The sequence below is a fragment of the Zonotrichia albicollis genome, chromosome Z (assembly GCF_047830755.1).
Source record: "Zonotrichia albicollis isolate bZonAlb1 chromosome Z, bZonAlb1.hap1, whole genome shotgun sequence".
Lineage (NCBI taxonomy): Eukaryota > Metazoa > Chordata > Aves > Passeriformes > Passerellidae > Zonotrichia > Zonotrichia albicollis.
The window spans coordinates 48070971-48088365 of record NC_133860.1 but is presented as its reverse complement, the minus strand read 5'-3'; the positions used below and the strand labels follow the sequence as shown (position 1 = coordinate 48088365).

General features: G+C 33.8%; 1 protein-coding gene across 47 annotated transcripts in view; it reads left to right on the top strand.

Annotated features, from left to right (window-relative positions):
- The window catches only part of PTPRD (protein tyrosine phosphatase receptor type D), a 1168317-nt gene that overhangs the window by 194552 nt on the left and 956370 nt on the right, over nucleotides 1-17395 (top strand). Inside the window, exon 3 of one of the 47 annotated variants that reach the window (XM_074533117.1) lies at nucleotides 11397-11442. The exons of the other annotated variants lie outside the window; for them this stretch is intronic. The gene's annotated coding sequence lies outside the window, so the exon portion shown is untranslated. The remainder of the gene's footprint in view (nucleotides 1-11396; nucleotides 11443-17395) is intronic. 47 annotated transcript variants of the gene reach the window in all.

Genomic DNA, 17395 nt, shown 5'->3' with positions numbered 1-17395 from the left:
CTGAAATGCAGCACCATACCAGCTACTAGGAAGAAAGTTAAATCTATCCATGCTAACACAGGAAAGACTCCCTTCACATTAGGGGAAAGTGGTTAAATGCCAAAAATTTGGCTTTTGGAGAATTGGTGGTGGACGATTACACTGAGTCCTGTGAAAACAGACTAAGATGTTACTATCTTGGTTTCATTAAAGGATGCAGAGATGAGATAGATTTTTATGTGTGTGTGTGTGTTTTTCTCTGTTCAATATATAAAAAATTCCCTGTACAGAAAGAAAATTATTCTTAAAAAAATAGCTTAATAATTTCCAAATTTCATAAGGCAGCAGCCTTTCAGTTGAGGGTATTTTCTTATGTAGATTTCCTTAAATAAATGTTTATATTAAATTATTATTATATTAAATTCTTATAAACATTGAGAACCTTGGTAATTGATAATTGCCTATTTTATATTATCAGAGTTGTCGATTGTTCATGTGTTATTCACTTTTATAATTTCATTATTTTATATATGGAAATATTTCCCAGAAGTTGGATGAATCTTGAAATAAGATGACAAAAGTCTGCAAAGCATTCACAGGAGTTTTGTAAACCCAAGAGATAAGTGTGGCCCTCCAATAAATTATACTATCTGTTTTCTATTTAGTTAATGCATTTGTAAGTTCTGCTGAATTCTTATTATTTGGTAGTAAGTAATAAATTATTACAACATTTAACTGAAAAAAACACTTGGATTTATGCATTCATTTAGGAGACTAATCTTTCAACCTCTGACTGCGTAGCTAGCCAGTGTGATAGGCAAATTTTTGTATGCAAGGATTACATGCAAATTTATTTATTTACATCCATAGTCCACTAATCTGTTTATAAAGTTGTTAATGCATCATAATAAAATGATAAATTGATACCTTTAAGCTAAAGGTTCTAAAGTTGATGTTGTGTCAGCTCTATTTCTAAGTACACTTGATTTGTCTTCTGTGTTTTCCCATAAACAGAGTGGTACATCTATTTAGATCATGGACCCAAAATGGACAGAATTCATGTGGGGCATTATTTGCTGACATGATAATGTGCTTTTGAAAATATTATTGTAAATGAAAACACAAATTTGAAAAGAGGTAGAATTAATCTACAGGTTTGCACATCTGTTTTAAGGCAAGTTTGGATTAGTTTACTGTTATCAACTAATGAAAGCAAGTTGGTGCAATGGCACTCCTTGCAAGCTCTCTGACTAAAGATTCACTTGAGAAAGGTATGATTGGAACTCAAATAATAACCAAACATTTCTTCATAGTTCTGTTTTGTGCTCCTAGACACAGGAAAAACTGGCATTTACAATGGAAATTTTTTGAATAGTGTTTAATTGGGAAAAGAATGGTAATTACATGATGAGGGATATTTTGCACTGAGAAATAAAAAAAAAATAGCTGTATTAGAACTTCTGCCTCTTTCCTAGGATAGGTCAATTATATGCAAAAGCCATTGGACCCCTGCATATGCATGTCGTATTTAAAATAGTTGAAACAGAAAACTACAAGAGCATATATTTATGTCCCATGCATTATAATAAGAATTCAGCCATGATGTTGAACACATCTAAAAATTAACATGAGATTACCCTCCTTTATAAATAAGTTACAATTAAATTACTTCTGTAATAAAGGTACAAACAAGTACAAACTTGATGTCCTACTGACAATAACCAGAAAAGGGTATTGCAGTATTAGGAAGGTGTTTTATTTGGTACTTCTGAATTTTTTCTCTTCAGTATGTGAATATGAGCCCTATTCATGGATTTGTTACAGCTTAAGATAGCATTTGAATATGCTCAAGTGATATAAATCTCTGGTGTGGAAAGAGAATTATAATTCAGAAATAAAAAAGAATCATTTTCTGATCACACTCCTAAAAAAATAAGCTTTTTGAGGTGAGTGCTTTGTGATTCTAGAGCATAGAAGAACACAGTACTTCCGTAGACTCCATATGATTGGAGATTACAAAAGACACTATTGGTAAACAGACATAATTGTCAAGAAACTCTTCTGAATATGACAACTAAACATTATATGAAAGGTAGCGACACATCCACAATATAGTATTATCTGCTTACACAGAAGACTTGGTGTGACAGAACTGTACTACTCCACTTTATCAATTCACAGTTCCAGTCTTTTCTGCTATGCTTCTATAAGCCTTGTATTTTGAAAACACTTATTGAAGAAGTTATTTGTCACTGCTGGGTGAACTGATGGTGGAGGTACAGCTGGATCTTTAGTGTTACTGCTGCTGATAGGCACACTTTTGTAAAAGGTATCTTCAGAACAGTCACATTTTGAGTGGGTTGGCCTTGGCTGAATGTCACGTGTCCACCAAGCTACTCTAACATTCCACTCCTCAACCAGATGGGGGAGAAAATGCTATCAAAGGCTCCTGGGTTGAGAAAAGGACTGGCAGAGATTGCTCATCAGTTACTGTCACAGGCAAAATAAACTACTCTTTGGGGAATTGATTTAGTTTATTGCCAATCAAATTAGAGCAGGATGATGAGAAATCAACCCAAATCTTGAAAACACCTTCCCAGACTTAACTGAGCTCCCGATTTCTCTCCCTCTTTGTTTTGAGTGACAAAGTAGGACGGGCAGTGGAGGTTAGCACCAGTTCATCACACATTGTTTCCGTTGCACATTTCTCATCAGTGGGAGAATTCCTCAGACTCTCCTCTTTCTCCAGTGAGGTGCATCTCCCACAGGAGACACACCCCCATGATCTTTCTGAGTATGGGTCTTTCCCAGACTGCAGTTTTTCACTAGCTGTTCCACCCTGAGAGCATTGCACAGGAGCGAGTCTATCAGGAGCAGGCTGCTCCATGGGTCAGTGCACAGGCTTGTGATAAGGCTAGAGGGGACCCGCACTCTGTGGGACAGTGTGGGTCCCCCAGAGCATTATCATAAGTCCTGCCAGAAAACCTGCTCCAGTGTTGATTTCCCCCTCCATGGGGCAACAAGTCTTGCCAAGAGCTATCAAATAGTTTTAAAAAATTCTTCATCAGCACTTAAAGCTGAAAGGCATTCTGCAGGACACTCAGCTAATTGGAAAAATTTGAGACTTAAAATAATGAACCACATAGAGCGTGATGGAAAAATAATAGCTTATACAACATTTCAAAAAATGATTGGACATTGACAGAACTGAATGATGGTTGTAATGTCAGTTTCAGGAAGATCAAGATACTCTAATTTTATTCACAGTCTTCCAAGAGTTTTGAGATACTTCCTTGTAATGGTAGAGCCCAAGTAATTCCTTGTGCTTACAGCCTTTCTTCTGTAACTCTACCCAGATTTCAGATCATTTGCTGAAACAACACAGATTATGCTAGGTGCTCTCTTCCCAGAACACAACTTCTCCTCAAGGATTTAGAAAATTTTTCCTTTATTCTCTAGATCGTTTTGGCAGGTGATATTCTTCTCTGCATCCTAAGGAATCCAAGTCTGCCATGTTGATTGCCAGGTTAAACTGATAATAAGATAATTGCAGTTAGATAAGATCAAATTAGTTACTTGATTTGGATGTAATGAGTGAGAATAGAACTGATAAAAATGGCTTTGTTCTTTGACATAGACCACAAACAATCTTAAGATTGACTTGACTGATATGAATAAAGGAGATGGCAAATGTGATAAAGACAAAGATTGTTTCATATATTGGGATTGTTTCATATATTGGGATCTAAGAACCTGGCTTTGCTCAGTCCACGTAACTGCAGTCCAAAGCTATCCTTTCACTGAGACATATCCTGTTGTAATTTTCTATGCTTTCTTTTATGCTTCATCTATTATATTTCAAAACAATGCATTGCTTGAAAACATTTCCACAGCACACAGGAAATAGAAGTGATTGATTTGTATTGTGATAAAATTAGCAGTTGCACACAGCATTGTTTCCTGTAGAAGTGTATCATCACAATTTACATCACATTTTCTCTCTACACTGGATATATTCTATCTCATAAAGCAGACATCAACAGTCTCTTTCCCCTGGTGCAGTTAACTCCACGGGAGTTAACACATTTGTACACAAAAAAACCTTATCTCTATTTTGTATCAAAAGTACAAAACACAGTAAGAGAGTTATTTCTCCCTCCCTTAAAAAAAAAAAAATCTGGGAAACACAAAGAGCACAAAGAATTTTCAAGGATTCCTATGAAGGCTGGATACCTAGCTCCCTCTAAAGTCTCACAGACAACTTCAAAAAAATCAGGTATATATATTTTTTTTTTTCATCTTACAAATGGTTTTAATAATTTATACAAGGCCTGTCAAATTCTTTATTCCTTAATTACCCCTTTTTAGCATTTCACCAAAAGGCAGCTTTTAAGTTTTGTTGGTGTTACTGTGGCATGTGCCAAAACAACTGCATTTTCTTGATGATATGAGCCACTCCTTTTTCTTGCTATTTTTCAGTACAATTAACATGGCTGATGCCCTATACCATGAAAATAATTATTTTCAAATTTCACAATCTCTTTTCAAATGAAATGTGTTGATTTTCACATTATTGCATCAATGCTATTGCCAAAAAAATGGAAAATAGAGGGTCTTCACCAGAGGCAGGTGATGAAGCATTTTTATTCAATTTTTTTTTTGCTTTTTTTAAAATTTGCTGACTGCCCATTAGGCCAATATGCAGTTTAACCAGCAAACTACATTGATAACATAGATTAAGAGGAATGTAAGAAACAAAATAATAAACAGGTTGCCTTACTCTGTTATTTCATTCTTTAGTTAGATTTTTGTGTGAGTCACACTTTACATAAAGAGGCTTTTAATATGACTGCTTTTACTTTGTGATGTTCAGGTTCACTGCAAACTGTTTATCTGCTTACAAGTGTATCTAAGTTTGTTTGTTTGGGTTTTTTTTTAACTTTTAAGGGTTTTAAACCAAGAAATGAGTTTTTTCTGCTGAAAAAAGATACATCTGAATAAAACATCTCATGATTCATTTTCCTATTTTGGGAACACAAGCATAAAAATACAATGAAATATTTTGGTTTGAAACAAAACTGAATTAGTTTTTTAGTTAAGTATAAACTTACTTTCCGTTACTTTTTTTTTTTTCCCCTTTAGTAGTGAAAACACTCAAAATATTTTGTGTTTATTAAAAATCTTTACTGAGCTGAAATAATACTTTAATTTTTTGATTTAATGGAAAAAGTTAAAATAAACCAAAAAATCTTATCTTTTGGAAATTCTACTATGAATCTTTATCAAGGAACTGAATGCTTTAAGTTGTTTTTCTATTAATTTTAGGCTTTTATGTATTTGGAATATACATATGTTACATCATCTTAAGATCAAATATATTTAGTGGGTGTGTCCAAAACATTATTCAGACTTTACATTATTAAGATCAATAGTAATAAACTAGTTGTAACAGTAGTGGTTTATTTTTGTTTCAGTGAATACTGATGATGAAAAGAATAAAGACTGTGTATACATACCTAATAACAGGTCTGCTTTCCAAAGCAAATCTCCTGATCAGCTTGCTTTGAATTCAGGTGCACTAGAAAGCACAAACTAGATTCTTTCCATATGATGCAAAGATGGAAGACTTTACAGTACCAGAATTGTACTTAATCCCAAGTGGAAATGGACGAACAAAATATCTGAAATGCGTCCTCTATGAATTCCTGACCTTCAGCACCAAGTGTTTCTCTCTACAGATCAGATCTGGTTGACGTAGTTGGTAGTGTAGATGTGCTCTCAGTGGTCCCTGTTAGCATGGACCAGTAATGTAGGCAACTAAACACTGCCAGCCTGCCAGTATACAGAAAGCTGAGGAGATGTTGTCATTGAGGGCCAAAAAACATAAGAACTAAACTAAAGCAAATCCTTCGTTTCCTTGATGGGATGGTTCTACTGAGAACCACTGAGAATGTTCTCAGTGGACTTGTCCCACTGTTGTGCAAACAGGTTTATGTTAAATGAAGAGAACAAAGGTTAATGCTTCTCCTGTGAGTAATCCAGGCAGCCAGTTTATTAGTCCAGACCTCTAACATAGACAATGGAGAGAGACTTTTTGGGAAATAAAGTCCTTTCAGTCACCCTCCAAAGTGTCCACTGAGGACATAAAGACCCATATTTTACTATATATATATATATATATATAGAGAGAGAGAGAGAGAGAGAGAGAGAGAGAGAGAGAGAGAACTTTCATGTATCTGTACAATTAACTAATCCCAGCAAGGTGAGTGGTACAAAAGCCTTTTAATGGAGAATAATGCCTTCAGATATGCAATTTTAGGTACCTTACTGTGTCAGTATTATGCCTTTTGTTGATATTTTAAAGCAGCATTTAAGAATTTGTTACATTATTTTAAAAAAGTAGGACAGAATATAAAATCTTAACAATCTTATTCCTGTAATTAATTGCCATGCAGGTAGTGATTTGTTATTTTTCTTTCCAAATTTATCAGAGTGAAGAGAAGGGAAACTAGTAGGAAGGATAAATTAGAAATAAGAGAAAGCGCTTGTCTTAGACTAATTGAAAGGAGAAAGTGTAATGATAGTAAATAGGCCTTATTTTCTAGAAGCAAATATGGCTGTTTATTTTTTTTTTCTGTAACGCAGCATATTTAACCACAAACTTTCTATTTGGGTTTTCCTGATTTTATTTTTTAAATATTGTGGCATATGAAATGTGACATATTTGCAACATGATAATATTACCAATGTGAAGTAAAATGTGAATTGTAGAGTTATCTAGAATAAGTTCAGAATATAGTTTTCTCTTACTCGTTCATTTAGACATTGATGGAGAAAGGCCTAAAGCTACATTAGAAATGCCTAAATCCCACTAAAAAAATTGGTAATAGTGGTTCTACTCCTGCTTATTCTTTCTCTATTTGACAGTTCATGCATGTTTAGCATGGTATGCTGGCACAACATGCTAAACATCCATGAAATGTGATGTCATGTGATGTCCAGAAATGTTGGATATCTAAAGGAAATGGCCTTGTGAGCCCCTACAATAGAAGAGTGTAAAGGTGGCATCTATTTACTTATGCTACCATATGTTTTTAATACACATTAATATTTATAATGCTAAGATTCTATCTCTGAGGCCATATATTTTGAAGCAGAAAGGATTTTTTTCAAAGTTCTTTTTATACCATGGATGCCTGTATTTATACTTTGTTCTTGGATGAAGTTTCTTCTCCATTTGTTGCTTTTTAAATTATGTAAGGAAAGAGGGATAAAGACAGGTACTATTAGATTTCAAATTCGCACCTAATGTATAATGCAAATCAAACATGTAATTGCTATATAAAGTTTTCAGTATATCTCAGAATACTAACTCGTTGCTTGGGAAGTCCATTATGTATAGGCAAAAGCCTCTGGAATAGCCTACACTATTTTCAACACCTTTTTTTTCTCTTTCTGTCTGTAGAAACTGATCTTTATGGATAAAATGTTAGGTCTGCTAGAGGTTGTGTCAGAAATGACCTTCCGAAATGTAAACTTCAGAAATGTAAACTTCAGTGGACTGAGAATTTTCATTTTTATTTAGCATTTCATTGTGTATGTGTTCATATGTATGAACCAATCGAAGGATCATGGGCACTGCTAATTTACTACAGCTGTGAGGTGATATTCTTGTTTTACCAGCAGGACAGGTGCAACATGATCAAGATCAGACAGTGCTTTCTTGCACAGGTACAAAATGAACCTAGGAATCATCCATGTACTGTGAATTTAGCTGACTTTTTTAGATATTCACCCAAGAACAGAAGATGTATCAGCTATGGAGTTGAGTTTTAGTATTTAAATGTCATTAAACGTAGTCCCATAGCAGTTTGTTGTGAATGCTTTTGCTGTTCTTTTCAGCAAAGGAATGTGAGAGAGTGTTTGCCCATAGATCATTCCTAATAGGTGAAAAAAAATTCAACTCACACAAAATAAATGCTGATTCATTGCAGAGAAATATAATACAATGTAATCTTGTTTATTATATGTTTATAATTAATCAAGCTGTAAGCTTGCAATCATGTTAATGCAATTTAATAGTGTATAATAATTTATGAATAAAACAAGCGACATTATAGGACTGTAGCAATGAGTTTCTATGTCAAGAAAAGCCTTTACATATTAGTAGGGGTCTTGCTTACGAAAAACTCCCATGTACTTCATCAAGCATAATTGTGCTCCACCAGTTCACCTTGATTCAGAATTTTATGCTTTCCTACAGTAGGTAAAAAATGACAAACAACAGCAAACAAGAGCAAACAAGAGCAAAGATATCCAAACTTTAGAAACAATAGAATTGCAGTGACTTTCTTCCTTCCCTGCTAAGCACTGTGCATGGAATACACTTCAGGATCTTCACAGCCACAGTGTTAATCTAATTCAAGAATGGAATAATGTAAATTTCTTGTTGCAGACATAACAATAATGCAATTTTATAATTGGAAAAAAATGCTGGTAACACTTTGCAATAAGTGGCTAATTGTAGCTTCTTTGATGCCTATTGCAATAATATTATTTCTGATAAAATAATTTGGCATTTCCATTTGGTATGGAAAATATAGAAAGCCTTATAAGTCACATTTTCATTATTATATTCCCTATTGGACATTTTTTAAAATTTGAGAAGTTATTTGCTGACTGAAGAAAGAAGACATTTTTCATACAAATTGTGCACCATATTATTAAATAAAACAAATAATTTGTATTATGACTTGAACAAGCAGTGCTAAAATCAGTAGGAAGAAAATGACAATGACAGTATTTGTTAACAGCAAGATTTCATGTACTGTACACTGACTGAGTCATCATGGTAGGACATAGAACTGATGTGTTTCAGAATAATAGCATGTTATCCTAAAAATATAATATGTTTCGTTTTTCTAGATTAATAACTCTGCTGTTTTGATATGCACATATGCATTATTTGGGTTATGGCTATCGTTGTGTCAGAGATTATTAACATTGTTAAAGGAGAAGGAAACAGGTATCTTGAAGATAGAGAATATGAGCATTGACATAATATTAAATAGAAATAAGTCTAGACAAATTTTTAAGGCTTCAGAAATTGTTAAAAGACTTTAGAATAATGATATGTGAATATTGACTAAGAACAAAAATATAATTGGCCTACTCACACAAGTAGTTCTGCTGAAATCAATAGGATTATTCATGTAAACCAGGCCAATTACCCTTATCCTTATTAGATTGACATTGGACTACAGAACTATTTTAAAGGTTCCCAGAACAGCAAAATCCTTAAGCACAGTAATTTGAGCTTAATTTTTCTGGCATGCAGAACAGTAATTCTTTGTTTCTGATTTAGAAACAAAACAGATGTATGTGTTTTCATCCTCCTCTCCTCCTTTATTTCCCAGTACAATTTCAGTAGAGATTACCCTGTGAATATAGCTGACTGCAGGAAAGTTGCTTAACAGATGCTACAGACCTGATTTTAGTTGACTGTTTCTTATGGTTATTTCAAGATCAACCTGTTCTATGTGCTGTGAAAGTGTTCAGAGTTATGGCCCTTGGGGTATGTTTAACAGATCTTGTGTTGCTGCAGGTTCAGATAGATTTGATTTACTTTGCCAGCGTGCCTTCCAGTTAGTGACAGCCTTTTGCTCCTTTGGTTCTTGCAGCCAGGTGTGGAAGACATGACTGTGACATGCACTTTCACATGAAACTTCTCACTGAAAATGCAGCACTTTGCAGCATTTTTGCTGTGAAATTATGGCCCCTCCTCTGTAAATACATATATTCCTGTTATAACTTGTGCATACAATGTGCACTAAGGAAAAAGCATGCTAAATGCTGATAAGTGTAGTTTTTAAAAAAGGTTTTTTAACTTAAAAAAAAAATAAGAAGAAGATACATAGTTTTCCAGCATTATCCCTTCTATGAAAAATGGCTTAAATGAGACTAAGTTTTCCAGGACACCAGAATACCATCCTGATAAAGTTCTGATAAAGTTTCCATTTTAATTTTAACAAAAAAAGCATGGCATTGTATTTCTCAACTGCAACTGGCAGGACATTAGATGTTCCTAAAATCATAAATTAAGACTAGTTTTGAAACACTTTCAGGCAAAATAAAGACTGGCACATCTGGAACCAGCATGACCCAAAAACAAAACAAAAAAGCAACCACAACAAACAAACAAACAAACATATAAAAACACAAAAAACAAAAACAAAATAAAAAAACCACCCAAACTGAATAGTTTCAAATATAAAGATAAATTTTTAAAAATTCTAAATAAGACCTATTTCTATTAAGAAAATTTAAAAACTAGAAATTAAAGAAAAAAATCCAAAACAAAAACCAAAAAACCAAACCCACAACTTTTAAATTGTGAGAAGGTAAAGATCTTATGAATAGGATATTTTACCAGAGCTATTTTAAACTTCACTTCAGTATGAGGATAGATTGTTTATTATATTTCTCTTCTTTTTGGATTAAAAGTGGAATGCAAGATCTTTTTTCCTTTTTATTTTTCAAAGAACAGTTTGTGGTTTTTAATAACCTTTAATCTTAATTTTTTTCTTGCATTGTTAACATGTTCCACAATCTCTTTTTGCATCTCCTTTGCATCTCTTTTTTCCTTCCTGTCTATATTTTGACAGTAGGTCAAGTGTTTTAAATACTTATCTTTCCTTTTTATTTGTGAATTGTCTGTGTCTTCCTGAAGTCTCTTTCATCTTTGGAAAATCTACAGATTTCTCCTCTCCTTTTTAAGGGAGAGAAAGAGTGTACAGCTTTTATATCAGAATTTTATCATCCAAATGAATATTACATTTTGTACAAGATTTGAAATGGAAATGACTGTTTCTTCTCAGATATTCAGACCACTTAATTTCACATTATTCACTGATTTACATCAAATCCATCCATGGCTTTTAAAGAGAAATAGAATTATTTTGGCTGATTTGTTGTCTTGCAATGGTTTAGTGCCCAAAGGAAGAAGAAGGGCTAGCGATAACTCAATTTGCTGCAGTTTTTATTGAAGTTTAATTTATATTACCACCTTTTAAAGAATTATTTATTTCTGAAATGTTAATTTTATTTGCCTTATCTTGTATAACATTATGCAAATTCTGCCTAATAAACTGACTACATATAAACATTTCCTTTCCCCTGCATCTTATAGTTCTGTCAAGGAATCCCTGTCTTGTTATATTTGTTTAAAATATTAAAAATATTTTAACTCAGAAAAATAGTTCTTCAAATATAATTTTTCTCAGATTTTGTGTCATCACCCTCTCATACAAAGTATTGGCAACACAAAAGTATATTAAGAGTAAACTGAATGACCTTTTTCTCCAATCTTTGCTAATACAATTTGAGATTCAGAGATAACTGTATATGCTTATGTGTAGGTATAATAAGAGTTGGAACATCACACCAGTCTCTGAAAATAAGCAGGTAAGAATAATGTTTAAAATTAATATCTTTGTTTAAATTTTCTGACTCCTCTGTGTTACAGGATAATCTTAAATAGGTGTGCAGATATAAATAATATGACAATGTAAGTTCATCTTGCAGTGAACATAATCCAGGGTTCATTTCTTCTTTGCCATCCTAATCTGACTTTAAAGTAGTTCAGAAGTCTACTCTTACTCACACATCTCATATCTGTATTAAAATTTCATGCTTGAATTTAAGTTTAGACATCTTTTTCATATTTATCCATAATACTATATCCACTTCTGGTTTTGTTCTTGGGTTTTGGGTTTTATTTCACTTAACATACTGTAATAATTCTACTTCTTTGGGTAGAATTATTTATGTATTTATATTTGTTATTAAAAAAACTTTGGGTTTTTTTTTTTCACTTAACGTGCTGTAATATTTCTACCTCTTCATTTTGATATATCTTCCCAAGTTTTTTACTAACATTTAGATTACATTACATATCTTCTATGAAAATGGATGTTAGATTTCTTACGTAGTTTTCAATGATACTCTTAATTAGTTTCATTATAATAGTCATCTAAGATCCATGATGTATTTTTCTATCTTTAATTGATGAAGTGATAACACTGCTACAAGAACTATAATAGAGTGAACGACAGTTAGCAATTTTCTTGAATATCTATGTCTAAGTTTTCTATTTTTGTGATTTTAGCTTTCTTTTTCTCTTTTACTGTACTGTGAGCTATATTTATATACAGTGGAATTTTTATGTCTTTGGATTCTCATCTAAAAGGTAACCCATTTTTGTACCATGCCTTCATAAATGTAATTAATTATTTCATTGATTGTATTTGTGATGTTCCTTTGCTTTTGGTTTATGGGTTTTTTTGACATCATATTCAGAATTTCAAACTGGATCAGCTCAAGGGTTATTCTTTGTATCATGCTTTTTCATGTAGTCTTTGTGTTAGCTGATGAGAAATTCATCAGCACCTGAACTGAAGGTAATCACCCGCTGCTGTGATACTTCTCTAGCATCCTCCATGCCTCTGCTGTGTGTAAGCTATCTTTGACCTCAGTTGACCTTCTATGATAACAGTGATTATCTGACTGGATTTTTGTTTCAGTCACATTGTTTCCTGAAAGGCTTCATTTACTTAGTCAAATGACTTGAGCTTGCAGATTAGCAGCAGAAAGACATAATAAAATACGAAACAAGCCATAGCAATATTAAGAGCATTTAAAAGATTGTGCGAGAAATCACTAAAGGATTAGCATACTTGATAAAGATACAAGCTTCAGAACAATATTGTTCTATAGGAAATATATTGAAGGTACGTAAACCTTCATAAGGAACAGCTGCATTTTTTTACCTGTAGAAACATCAGCTTGTTTCTTCTATTTAGTATGGATTTGCACATTACGGGTATGTATGTCTTTGTAAGGCCTGTGTGAGGATTTTTGAGATTTACAAGAGAGTGAACTGCTTCCAAACTTTTTTTTTTTTAAGTGATACTGCTTTACTAATAAGCACCCCCAAACAAGCAGTTTGACCTAAGCCATATCCTTGCCACAAGCCAAAAGACAAGCTGTGAATGATCAGACTTTGAAATTATATTCAGTGAAGAATGCTTCTAGACAGACAGAAACCAAAGTCAGACCCAATTTTTTATAAAGCAAGGTAGAGAAATGTTCCTTTTCTGCTTATGAAATGTAAATGTGCAAAGGTGCTGAAAATAGCTTGAGAAAAGTGCAGATAGTAGGTCAGTACTGTTTCTTTGAATTTATATCTATTTCCATCATTAGAGTGCATCTTAAACCAGTTCCAGCTCTAAAAAATAAATGTTCAGCATTTATATATAGAAACTGCAGTCCAATCCATTTTATTTCTGTAAGTGATGTCATTAAATCAATGGTGGAAGTCGCACAAGGTAAGCGCATACAGCCCTTTGTGTGTCTTTTAAAAAGATGCACATTTATCAGAGAGATTCATTATTAAAATGTGATGGTGGAGAGATAAATCAGTGCTGGTTTTTAAAGGTTAGATCAGTTATATGGGTCTTCAAAACATGTGCTGTTTTTTATCATAATTAAGAGTTCTTCTTAACAAGATAATCTTTTTTTTCTGCTTTAAATGCATATTTTAATGTTGGGTCTGACTTTATGGCTCCTGTATCCTATAAAAAGAGCTCTCTGGAGGACAAGTTTTTTCCATCATGGAAACTTTTGAGTTTTCAGGAGTTTTGCTGCATAAACAAAACTCATTGAATATCTTTGGGAGATGGAAATGTGTAGAGATTTAAGTAATTCTTGTACTGACTCACAGCTCAACAGAACAGTAAATAATAATATTGACATTAGATTCAATATTTTGGCATCTTATAAAATAAATAAGGTAAAACCATTGGTAAAATGGCAGTACTGCTGAAATACAGAGTAACCCTAGGAATCCCTAGTATCTTTTCCTAGGATAATATAATCTGTGAGAAAAACTTTTATGATAATTAAATGAACACAAATTCAAAGAAATCATAATATAATGGAAACAGGTGAAAAATTTTAGTTTTGCTCTTTTAACAAAAATAGACAATGTCTACATAGTTAAAACAACAAAATAATTAAATAACTAAGTAATTCATTTACAAGGTAATTGAGACAATTTCTTTCTAGGTGTGAGGTAGAGGGGGTAGAGTACTAGAAAAGATGTGAATATTAATTGGAGAAAAAAAATCAATATAAACAACAGGACATTGTTGCTGTAGGAAGTTGGCTATGATTGGAATTTACATAGAATAAAATGAATCACAGAATCATATAGTTGTTACATTTGGAAGGGACCTCTGGAGTTATCTAGTCTAACTCTGCTGCCAAACAGGATCATCTAAAGTGGGTTACACAGGAACACATCCAAGTGGGTTTTAAGTGTCTCCAGAAGAGGAGAGTGAGTCCATGACCTCCCCAGGCAGCCTGTCCCAGTGCTATACCACTCTCCGTGTAAAGTTCTTCCTCATGCTGAAATAGAACTTGGTATTTCAATTTATTGCGTCTGCTACTCTTCTGTCACTGGGCACCACTGAAAAGAGTCTGGCACCATGCCATGGTCACCCGCCTTTGAGATATTTATTAGCACTAGTGAGATCCCCTCTCAGTCTTCTCCAGCTAAAAAGGCCCAGTCTTTCCTCATAAGAAAAAAAGCTCCAGACCCCTGATCATCCTTGTGGCTCTCCACTGGACCCTCTCCAGGAGCTCCTTGTCTCCCTTGTGCTGAGGAGCCCAGAACTGGACACGGCACTCCAGGAATGGCCTCACCAGGGCTGAGTGGAGGGGGAGGATCACCTCCCTGACCTGCTGGCCACACTCTTGCCAATGCAGCCCAGGATGGCATTGGCCCTCCTGGCCACATTGGCACTGGTAGCCCATGGACAGCTTATGATGCACCAGGAGTCCCAGGTCCTTTTCCACAGAGCTGCTCTGTGGGAGGTCAGCCCCAGGCTGTGCTGGCACTTGGGGCTGTTCCTCCCCAGGTGCAGGACCTGGCACTTGCCCTTGTTGAGCCTCACCAGGTTTCTCTGTGCCCAACCCTCCAGCTGATCAAAGTGCCATTGAATGGCAGCGGAGCTTTCAGGTGGATCAGCCACTGCCCCAGTTTGGAGTCACCAGCAAACCTGCTGAAGGTGCCTTTGATCCTTTCCTCCAGATCATTTGATAAAAGAATGATTTGATAAAAGAATTTTTATCATTTGATAAAAATCTTTTATCTTTGATAAAAGAAACTTGGGAAAATTCTGGAACAGTATTCTAACAAAATCCAAAACCCACCTAGGTGTTACAATGATGATATTTTTTAAATTATTCTATTTTGTGGTTGCTTTTGATTCTATGGGATCGATTTTTTGAACCAAAGATCATTGGCAGTCTAACCTATTTTGTTTCAATTAATTTTTTTCCCTCCTATTTTATTTCCCCTTTTAGATTTGATATTGTCTCAAGATGTCCAATTAATTTTTCCATTTGAAATCACAGTCATTAAGACATATTCCTGGGCACATACATGTTCCACTTCAACAAAGTTTGTAGCAAGACCTAGAAGAATATTGACTCCTCTTGCTTTTTGCGTTCAATTTTAATTCTCAATATAGTAAAACTAATATAATTATTTATTAATAAATTCTTCAAATTGTAAATATTGACCCCTTCTTCACCTCTTAATACCAATGCTTCCTTGAATTTTATTTTTGTAAACAGTTTGTTTTTATTTTCTCTTACAAAGAAAATCTCATCAACTGTAACTTCAGCCTGCAGCATGTATTGACAGCATATATTGACATTGTAATCAGTTTTCAGAAGAATCCCTGAATGGTACTTTTCCTAGAGCAAACCAGTCATATATATTTGGATGATAATATAGTGGTTTTAATCCTCTGGAAGTATTTCCACAAATAGTAGTTGTGAGGTAGGCAAGGACTTCAAGTGGTTATATCTAAAAATGGATTATTGCTCTAAAGCATTGTATTTTTTATATGAAGGTGTTAGACATACTCACAACTTGTCATAAATGACTGGAAAATGTGCCAATAAGAATTTCAGATAAATCATTCTCACAGTTTTCACTTTTGTATGTAAGTCCTTACTTAGGTACCTATTAGGGGTGAAACATGATCTCACACCCGTCTGAGGCTATTGATTCCTTTCCCATTACTGTAACTTAAACAGACAAAACTAATTCATAATTGCTGTGTTGGATGCATCTGTGCATATATCATCAATAAACTAATGTATAATCTGTTAAAAAATGAAATTTTAATTCAAATACTGCTCTTGGTAGTCAAGTTGCATGCATCTGGAGCGCAATATTGAAAACCAATCCGATCTGGGTCTGAGGTACAATTTAATTTCAGGATGAAAAAAAAATGAGAAACTTCCAATTTTATCAAATTGAAAATAAAAAACCAAACCAAATTGAAATGATTGTTGGAAACGAAATTTTTTTGATTCTCAGCTTGAAGAAAAGATGAATTGATTTGAGGCATCTGCACATTTCTGTAGGATTTTAATAAAACATGTTTTCTGTTTGAAGACATAAATTTTTTGTGATATTAAGAAGTATGAGGTGAATTAATACTTTAGACCTCATGCTGCAAAAGCACAACAGAATATAATTTTTCTCCACATAAGGGAAATTATAATAGAAGGACCCAGGATTATACTATAGAGAAGATCTGGCTTAACATATTCTAGTGACATACATATTTATAAATGCAGGCAACTGCTAAAAAAAAGCCCCAAAATCATTGATTGCTGAGCAATATACTGAAAGTGTTAATATTAGATATTACTAACCAGAAATGAATATCTAAGGAATTTGTTTAAGCTGTCACTAAGGAAAGCAACAAAGGCAGCAAATGGGTTGAGAGATGGGAAATGAGAAATGGGAAGTAATTTTCTATCTGTAAGTGTCTATATGCATCCGAGTTCCATATATATGCAAGTATGGGTGGTCATAGGAAGATATATTGCAATACGCAATTGACTTCGTTAAAGATTGGAGATTAGAGATTGATTTAGTGCCTGAAATGTGGCTTGACTTCTCAAGGCATTATTGTCCTGGATTGTTACAAGGAATGAAGCTGCAGGATGTAACAGCAGAGATACTCAGTAAGTCTGAGCTTTAGAACTTTAAGATCAGCCTTTATTTTTTGATGTAGGCCTTGAAATCAATCAGACTATTTGTCAGGTGAAAATTACAGTATCTTCGATTGTGTATGGTATGTGGATTCTGGTGTTCACACTAAATAAAATATGTACCTATTTGTACAGAAATCTTACTATTTCTTACCTGTTTAGTATGTGATTATTTGAATATAAACTCATTACTGTTTAATATAGAAGTGAAAGTAGAGCTCAAGTATGTTAGGAACTGGACAGTACTTTGCGATAAAGCAGACTTGCTCATTCCTCTTAA